Source organism: Chiloscyllium punctatum, chromosome 5 (genome assembly GCF_047496795.1).
Source record: "Chiloscyllium punctatum isolate Juve2018m chromosome 5, sChiPun1.3, whole genome shotgun sequence".
NCBI lineage: Eukaryota > Metazoa > Chordata > Chondrichthyes > Orectolobiformes > Hemiscylliidae > Chiloscyllium > Chiloscyllium punctatum.
Genome location: NC_092743.1, coordinates 85,775,679 through 85,784,470, shown reverse-complemented (window position 1 = coordinate 85,784,470; position 8,792 = coordinate 85,775,679).

Here is an 8,792-nt window from a genome sequence, read left to right as displayed (position 1 = left end):
TTGCTGTTTCGATATCCAGAAGCTGTATGCAAAATTACCTCTGCTCAATACTTATCCCTTGATCAACACGGCATGAATTAGATTATCTAGTCATTATTACTTTGCTGTTTGTGGGGGTTTGAGAGCACAATCTTTTTGTAAAAGAAATGGATTTACAAACATTTGTAAATGACATAAAAGTAAACTCTATACTGTCCTACTAGCATTTGGATCATAATTCTCCAGTCACGGCTTCAATTGATACCTTATCATAGGTCCCTTTACTGTTTAATCTCTTAGAAGAGTTGAAAGAGTAGCTAAAAAAGCAGAACCATTTGGGAAGAAAATGCCTAGAACGTTCCTCGCTGGAATCCTTAAATAATATAAAACAAGTCCAAAAGAGTACCTTTATTTAAGGTACTTACTTCCTGCATGAGATCACCTCTGTCCGAGCATCTAACATGCTCACTAAATAAGGCAACACCCTGATCTGTAGCTTCACTACTGTTGTATGCATTTTTGAGCTGTATGAACCAACACTTGATGAACTTTGCAACATTCACAGAACAAACATTTCCAGAAGATTGTCAGATTTGACTGCTACAAAATATTGGTCACATTGGTTACTTAGGAACAGGGTGGGGTTTGTTACAACATTTTCAATTGGCATGAAAACTAATTAAATTGTCACTGACGACCAATACCCAGATGCTAGTTTGAGACAGAGGCAGTCTTCATGCAAAAAGAGAGCTGTTAAGCTGTGATGCTGAGAAGGCAAGTTAAGGCCACTGGTTACATACAATCAGAATTCAAGAAGTAGTTCTGGAATCAGTAGGTGCATGATTAGTAGTGCAATTGGGGTTCATTGAGCAATAAGATAGCTCTGGGCAGTCAGAACCCAGGGAATAGTTCTAGGATTTATTTCGGCAGAAAAGTATGGTGTCACAGCCCAGCAGAAGTCCTGACGTACCATCAGACATTTCAGTGTAGCTGTGAGCATGAGTGAAGGGAACGCTTAAACAGTATTCATTTTTGCAGCTGAACAAGATTAGAACTCAGGGGGAAGAAAAGGAGACAGTAATGGCTTAGTGAGTCTCGCTGTCTTGAAAAAAAAAAGCTGATGTTGTGCTTGCCACTAAGTGCTTGAGTGCAGTTTGAAGGCCAGGTTATCTAAAGTGAAGAATTGTAATCATTTGCACAATTTTTGCATGGTTTACTATCTCATTAATATTGGTTGGGGGAGGGGGTAGTTTCTGACAATGTTGTGAGAAAAGTGTCTTAATTATGAATGTTATTTCATGTATTCTGTGGGGTGTTTGACCACCATACATCTGTTACCATACTTGCCTCATGTTAATTTTGGGAGTCCAGTATATAAGCCAAATCTCCCCTGCCACAGTCTAAACCTTATTCTGTCAATAATCTATGCATGTTAGTTGAAGTTTTAGAACAAAGAACATTACAGTGCTGTATAGTCCCTTCAGCCCTCGATGTTTTATTTGTAATAAACTCACTATTTTTTCTTGACTAATGCAACCTGGCTGACTGGTTTCCAATACAATCGAAACAATATAATTGGCCGTATCATTATCATGATTAAATTTAAGATTTGAGATCACCAGTGAAAGCAGGGAACTAGAAAGTAATCCGTGCACTCTCCCAATGTCTGTTGTAACAATTTTCACTGGGAAAAGAACCAACTTTTAAGATCAATCAAGTACTGTCCTTACATACCTTGTAATCTCCAGGCTCTCCTATCTTATTCTGCTCAAACAATATAAATGCTGGAAATACTATGGTCACATCCGTAGATAGAGAAATATGGTTAAGGGTTCAGCCCAATGGCTTTATTTCAGCTTTAACAGGTCAACATACACATCATAAGTTCTTTCATTATTTTATAAAGCTTGACCAAATCAAACTGAACTTAAACACGTAAACTGTAGAAAAATGGTTATTCTTCAAACAAACCACAAAAAGCACAGATTCTAATCACAAGATGCATGTGTAAATGTTGAACGTACCTGCACTACATTTCTGTCCACTGTTTTTTTACACAGACACTATTTTAGATAGGCCAACTAACATTTGCAGCAAAAACAATACAAGGGACATGCAGAAAACAATATTCTTTGAATACTCTATACGGTAGATCTAGTCTCAGATATAAACTTTGTTGGTGAATTGCTCATCTCCACTATAGGACCCTCAGTAAAAGAATGCACATATGTTGAAGGTATTAAGTCTTCTTCAAAATATTTGACAGACCACAACAGCTTGATAAAAAGAACAACATTGAAAAGAAAATTCAAACCCGGGGTAAGGTTAGATTTTAAATGAGCAATGAAAGCTACATGTCCCAAAGCTGCACAAAAATCATTTGTACCATACAAGAACCAAACAACGACCATCTTAAACAAGGAAAAGTCCAGTTAGCACCACTTGATGTTCAATTGCATTGGCATCCCCACTATCAACATCATGGAGGTTATTAAATACTAGACATATAAATACTATGGTTACAAGAGCAGGGCAGGGGCTAGGAATTCTGCAGCAAGTAATTCACACCCTGTCTCCAAAAGCCTGTCCATCATCTACAAGGCTTATGCGTGAAAGGACACTCCCCACCTGCCTAGATGAGTGCAGCTGCAATAATACTGGAAAAGCTTGACAGCATCCAGGACAAAGTAGTTCGCTTGATTGGCATCACATCCTCCACCTTCAACATCCACTGCTTTCACCATTGATGCACATGGCAGTGTGTATCATCTACAAGGTACACTGTAGTAACTCACCAAGATTCTTCTGATGGCTACTATCTAGAAGGACAAGGGAAGCAGATATATAGAAACATCACCATCTTCAAGTTACTCTCCAAGCCACTCACCATCTTGACTTTGAAATATGTTGCCATTACTTCAGTGTTGCTGTGTCAAAATCCTGGAACTCCTTTCCTAACAGCATTTTGGGTGCCCTTACTTTCCCAAGGACAGCAGTGATTCAAAGAGGCAGCTCACCATTACCTTTGCCAGGGCAATTAGGGTTGGGAAATAAGAGGTAGTGTAGCCAAAAATGCCCATAGCTTAAACAAAAAATCAACTAATCTTGCAAATATTAGGGCAGTTTCCCTAACTGATTGTGCAAAATTGGGGATTTTAGATAAGGATATTTTGCTGCTGATTGCACATCTTCATTATGTTGTTATATTGATTGGTAAGATTTAATTTTCTTGTGTGCCTTTGTCAGCTTTGAATTTAAGGATCATACTGAAGTCTTTCCTATTGCTCTTCTTTTTCTGGTTTATTTTGTTTTCTATTGGGATCAAAATACTCTTACCATAGATGAATGTGTAAGTGTTGACCTCTGAAACCTTGAATAATTTTTCAAAAAGCTGGTTTGGTGTGTAATCAATGTTTGTCGATAGTACAAGTAATATCCTCAAATTCAAAGAAGAACCAATTCATGCAACGTATTTTAATCTTCAAAAGGCTTTCAGTAAGGTACCACTTAGGATGTAGCAAATAAAATCAGAATATGTGGGATTGGTGGGGAAATATATTGGCTTGGATTGTGAATTGGTTAGTTAGCAGAAAGCAGACAGTAGGGATAAACAGATCACTCAAGATGATGAGGTCATGACAGATGGGATATAATGTAAATTGTGCAAAGTTATTTGCTAAGAGAGAAAAAAAGAAAGGAAGAATATTTGTAAATTATGTGAGGTTGGGAAATGCGGGTGTCTAAAGGTATTCTTGTTCATGAATCACTAAAAGCTAGCATGTAGATGCAGCAAGCAATTAGAAGGACAAATGTTAATGTTCATTTCAAGATGATTTAAGATGCTTGGCCGTAGTTGCATAGAGCTTTGGTAAGAGTTCATCTGGAGTATTGTGTACAGTTATAATCTCCTTTTCTAAGGAAAGATGCCACAACGGAAGAGTTGTGTAAGTCTGTGCTCAGGATACTCAAGGAATAATAAGTGAAACACGCTAAAGGTAATTGGTCTTTCTCAATAACGTCAATGTTGTGATTTTAAAATCCTATCAAAACATGTTAAAAAAACTGAGTGCAAGTCTGCTAGTTTGAATTAGAAAACCACCACAAAAACCTCCTAATTGTTGCAAAGCATAAAATAGTTAATTTGTGTTGTTTTAAGGAAGAGAAATTCCCAATGTCCTATCACCCCAAGATTCCAACTCTATTGTTGTGGTGCACCACAGCACACTTAGGGAGTCAAAGTTGCTGTGGGAACACACACTCTCTTTTACATGCATGTTGCAATCTGGAGTAACAGACAATGATGGTTGGTCAAATTTCTACCATATGGTTAACCAGGAATGTCACTCTTACTGCCTGCCATTGGTGTGTCTGCTGGAAGGAGTTTCAGATTTATCTTCCTTGACCATTAAGTCCTAGAGGGGAACTTGAACCTAGAGCTGCTGGCTCCGAGACAAGACCCTGCATCATCTCCACCCTATACTTCTAAGCTGATTCATATTGCACTTTGGTAACCTGTATTGCCATGCTTGTACTGAAAGAATAATCCTCCAACTTCCTAATCTTCCTTGATGTCCTTTTGGCAGGATTGCCCAGCCCAGATTTCTGAAAGGGAGACAAGATTTTCTGGGATCACCTACAGTATATTATTGCTGAATGTTTTGTCCTGCAGATGAAGAATTAGCAAATTGGAAGAGTGTGTACAATAACAAGGGATGCATCAGACTCATTTCAAAGTGCCCTTGGAATTGGAGTACAATGACATGCTGTTTTAAGTTCTCTGAAAATTGTATTGTCAGTGTATTCAGGGTTCAAACTGTAAGTTGCAACATGAATGTTAGCCCTGTGGCATAAAACCACTTATGGTAAGCATAGGAACAGGCATAACAAGCAAGAAATGGTCCATATTAATGAAAATACAAAACAATGTTGGGAAATAGAATAAAAACCGTGAATGTAGTAGATCAAACTCTAATTACACATTAAAAACAGATTCAGAAGGGGATATAGTGTAGAGCTGTACACTTATAACCCTGCCTAAAATCTTCAAATCTGGGTTGCAATTCTTATTTCCAATACAGATCAGCCAAAAGGTTGCCCATTTACCTTTTCCAACCAAATCTCCAATGCAGGATCCATTACAACAGAAGATGACCAGCAAACTAAACAGGCAGGATCACTGTGCATTGTTGCAGAATATGATTAAATTCCCTATCGTGTGGAAACAGGCAATGTAAGGTGTTCCACAAGGTTCTCCATGGGAGACTCGTTAGCAAAGTTAGATCTCATGGAATACAGGGAGAACTAGCCATTGGACACAGAACTGGCTCAAAGGTAGAAGACAGAGGAGGGTAGTGGAGAGTTGTTTTTCAGACAAGAGGCCTGTGACCAGTGGAGTGCCACAAAGGTTGGTGCTGGGTCCACTATTTTTCGTCACTTATTTAAACGATTTGGATTTGAGCCTAAGAGTTAGTAAGTTTGCAGATCACACCAAGATTGGAGGTGTAGTGGACAACAAAGAAGGCTACCTCAGATTACAACAGGATCTTGACCAGATGGGCCAATGGGCTGAGAAGTGGCAGATGGAGTTTAATTCAGATAAATGCGAGGTGCTGCATTTTGGGAAAGCAAATCTTAGCAGGACTTATAAACTGAATAGTAAGGTCCTGGGGAGTGTTGCTGAACAAAGAGATCGTGGAGTGCAGGTTCATAGCTCCTTGAAAGTGGAGTCGCAGGTAGATAGGATAGAGAAGAAGGCGTTTGGTATGCTTTCCTTTATTGGTCAGATTATTGAATAAAGGAGTTGGGAGGTCATGTTGCGGCTGTACAGGACATTGGTTAGGCCACTGTTGGAATATTATATGCAATTCTAGTCTCCTATCGGATAGATGTTGTGAAACTTGAAAGGGTTCAGAAAAGATTTACAAGGATGTTGCCAGAGCTGGAGGATTTGAGCCATAGGGAGAGGCTGAACAGGCTGGGGCTGTTTTCCCTGGAGCGTCAGAGGCTGAGAGGTGACCTTTTAGAGGTTTACAAAATCATGAGGGGCATGGATAGGATAAATAGACAAAATCTCTTCCCTGACGTGTGTGAGTCCAGAACTAGAGGGCATAGGTTTAGGGTGAGAGGGGAAAAATATAAAAGAGACCTAAGGGCAACTTTTTCACGCAGTGGGTGGTACGTGTATGGAATGAGCTGCCAAAGGAAGTGGTGGAAGCTAGTACAATTGCAACATTTAAAAGGCATTTGGATGGGTTTATGAATAGGAAGAGTTTGGAGGGATATGGGCTGGTTGCTGGCAGGTGGGAATAAAATGGGGTTGGATATCTGCTCGGCATAGACAAGTTGGACCGAAGGGTCTGGTTCCATGCTGTACATCTCTATGACTCTATGACATGCTCATTCTTTCAGCACAAGTCACCATCTTGCACCTAAAGATGTTCAGTGCAGTGCAACTGAGTGTTTTTTTTTTTATAGATATCCCTGAATTACACCAGGTTTTAATTCCTTTACATTAACTAGCCAATTATTCGGATAAGTGAGCCAGAACTTTGCAGAATTGAAGACTTCTTTGGAGGAATCTAGGCCCCATCTAGTTGGCCTTTGGAAATTTCAACTTCTCAGCAATTCTCATGGAGTCAGACTGGGGTCCTATTGATGGGTGAAAGTGAGGACTGCAGATGCTGGAGTACCAGAGTTGAAAAATGTGGTGCTGGAGAAACACAGCAGGCCAGGCAGCATCCGAGGAGCAGGAGAATCGACATTTCGGGCATAAGAAGGGCTTATGCCCAAAACGTCGATTCTCCTGCTTCTCAGATGCTGCCTGGCCTGCTGTGTTTCTCCAGCACCACATTTTTCAACTCCTATTGATAGGTCCCAACACTGATCATTCAAGTACGTCCAGCCTCTTTTGGAGACTGAGAGATCTGGGCTATTAAATGTGACTTTAGATATGTTGACAGGATTAGTTCCCTCAAGCTACAATTTGTAACTCTCCAATTGCCTTCTACATTTCCTTGTGGCATTGAGGTTGAAGAATTTCTCAAACTAGGTCATTGATTTTTGAACAGGCAGAACATAAACCACATCACTCTTCTACTTAATGTAGAGTGACCACCTGGGTCAGAGTTTTGTTCTAATAGAAGACTCCGAACTAACGGAAAACAGATTGAGTAATGCTAATCTCCAGCTGTAGAAATGAATGGACATTTGATTTCAAACTGTGGTAGCAGGCGAAATGGTCTTTTCCTCTCCTTATCTCAAAGCCCTGGAATCATCAAAACAAATACTTTGTGTAAAAGGACTGAAGTGGAATCTACTAATTTTCCCAGCCTCACTTCTGTATAAATACTTCTAAAATGTTGTTATGTTGAGCACTACTTGGGGATCAGTTTAGGTCAGTTGGCTAGATTGTTGGTTTGCAGAACAGTGAGATGCCAACAGTGTGGATTCAACTCCCATCACCAGTTTGAGGTTACCATGAAGGACCCTCCTTCTCAATGTCTTCCCTCACCTGAGGTCCGATGACCTTCAGGTTAAATCACCACCAGTCGCTTTTCTCACTAATGAGAAAGCAATCCTTATTGTTTGGTAACATAATGGCAACACAACAAATACTACTTAGGTTTGGCAGGGTCAGCACACGATTTTTCCAAACTAAAAAAAAATTGGCTAAGCAATTTTAAAGACCCAATGACAAAAGGATGTGCATTATCTGCTGAAAGATATTCAATTAGTCAAATTGTGTTCTTAAGTAGTCACTAATAAATAGATGCCAGTACTTACAAAAGATGGAATGACACCAGAATTAGCTTCTCAAGAAGGGTTACTAGATGTGAAATGTTAATGCTTTCTCTTCACAGATGCTGCCAGACCTGCTGAGCTTTTTCAGCCATTTCTGATTTTGCTTTCAATTTCTAGAATCCAGAGTTCTTTGGTGTTTTGACCAGAATTGAGAGGCTTCCCCTTGTCAGGAAAGATTGAACAGGCTGGATTCTCCAGGGAAAACAAATGATCTGTTTAAGGATTTTTCGATTATTAGTACAATACTTTTGTTTCATTGATAATGTGGATGTGAAGATAATATTTCTAATTGATAAAGTTGTAGCAGCACTAGAAACCATAACTATGAGACAGTCACTAGTAAAGGTTAAAGGGAATTTAGGAGAAACCTCTTTATCGAGGGCAAGATAGGAACACGAACCCAACTACCACAGTAATTGAGGTGAACAGCTAAGGCAAATTTAAGGGAAACTAGGAAGAGCATGAATTTGATAGGAATACAAGGCTATGTTGATGGAATTATTTAAAAAGAACCTTGAGGAGAAGACTTGTAGGACTCGGACACTAATAGATTCTGTGCTGTAAATACAAATAGATGAGGTTTTATAGTCACTAACAATTCAAGAGCTCCCGGCACCGATCATGAATTAAAGCTCACTGGGAAATCTAGTGATCTGCCTTGCGAGAATTCCAGCTCTATGTCCATGCAGTCATGCTGCAAAACAGTTGGACGTGTCTTCACTAGGATTTCAAAGCATTGTACTGCAATGAGATCAGACGGTCAATAAAAGTTTCTACCCGACCCCAAAAAGGAAAACAAAAACACAAACAGATTTGCTTTTAAAAATATTTAATATGGAGCAAATTAAAGATTAGGGAATACACATGGGGTAAAGGTGGAACTAAAATATTATGGTACAAAAACATTTTAAAAATTAGCTTTAAAAATATTTACAATTAATCATTTGGCAAACTCCATGATGCTTTTTCTCATAATTTTAAGTTTTGTTGGTCTAATTAATTCGTCACATTGC